We start from the raw sequence: 1403 nt of genomic DNA on the forward strand, positions 1-1403 counted from the left end.
GTTTATGAGCGATTCATGAAGATGCGCCCGAAGGAATTCTCTGGGACATCTGACCCCATGGTTGCCGAGGGATGGATCAAATCCCTCGAGGTCATCTTTGAGTTTATGGAGCTGGGGGACGCAGACCGAGTCCGATGTGCCACCTACCTGTTCACTGGAGACGCCCGCTTATGGTGGGAAGGAGCTTCGGTAGCCCTGACCTTGGCTACACTTTCTTGGACCCGCTTTACGGAGGTTTTCTACTCCAAGTATTTTGCTGAGGAGGTTCGCACCAGGCTGACCACCGAGTTCATGAGCCTGAGACAGGGGGATATGACGGTTACGGAGTTTATCCGTAAGTTCGAGAGGGGCTGTCACTTTGTGCCCCTGATCGCGAATGATGCCAGAGCCAAGCGGATGCACTTCTTGGTGGGTTTACAGCCGATCTTGTGCCGGGATGTTAGGGTATCTGACCCTGCTACTTATGAGATTGCCGTCTCCAAGGCCTTAGCCGCAGAGCAGGATCTGCGGGATATCGAGAGGGATCGCCAGGGCAAGCGCCCAGTCCAGGCACCGCACCGCCCTCCTCCTCATCAGCATCAGCAGCAGAATAAGAGGCCTTTTCATGGACCGCCCAGGAACCGAGGCCAGCAGCAGCAGCAGCGGGGACGCCCAGCCCCGAGGACTCAGGAGCACCCAGTCTGTCCTCGGTGCTCACGTCGCCATCTTGGAGCATGTATGGCTGGCTCAGGAAAGTGTTTTAAGTGTGGCAGTCCAGACCACATGTTGCTGCAGTGCCCTCAGAGGAATCTGCCTACCCAAGGCAGAGTTTTTGCTCTCCATGCCGCGGAAACCAACCCGGAGACTATGTTGTTGACAGGTACCTTTAAACTTTAAGTTATTATTTGAATTTCCGTGTTTTGGGAATCGGGATTTAGATGTGAACTTAGAACTGTTATAGGATTGCATGCTCTACTCAGATTTTTTTTCGGGGGAATTAAGCTAGAGGAACCTTGACCTTTGCATGTCTATAAGTTTAGATCTTGTAGTGGGATTCAACTTAGAGTTCCGATCTTTCAGGGAGAATTTTTATATCTGGTTCCGCTACCAAGGCCTTGATAGATTCAGGGGCCACTCACTCGTTTATTTCGGAGGTCTTTGCAAACTTTCTCAAGATCCAGACCATTGGGCTAGATACAGCCTTTTCAGTAGTGTTGCCGTCAGGCGAGGAGATGGCAGCTACCAATGTTATCCGAGATATAGACCTTGAGCTGCACGGTAATCTTGTTTATGCGGATCTGATCGTGCTACCGATGCCGGAATTTGACATCATCCTAGGGATGGACTGGCTATTGAGGAACAGAGTGTTGATAGACTTCCAGCGGAGATCTGTTCTTGTCCGACCGCCTGGAATGGAGCAGTTC

This window comes from Primulina tabacum, chromosome 3 (assembly GCF_025594145.1).
Source record: "Primulina tabacum isolate GXHZ01 chromosome 3, ASM2559414v2, whole genome shotgun sequence".
Taxonomy (NCBI): Eukaryota; Viridiplantae; Streptophyta; class Magnoliopsida; order Lamiales; family Gesneriaceae; genus Primulina; species Primulina tabacum.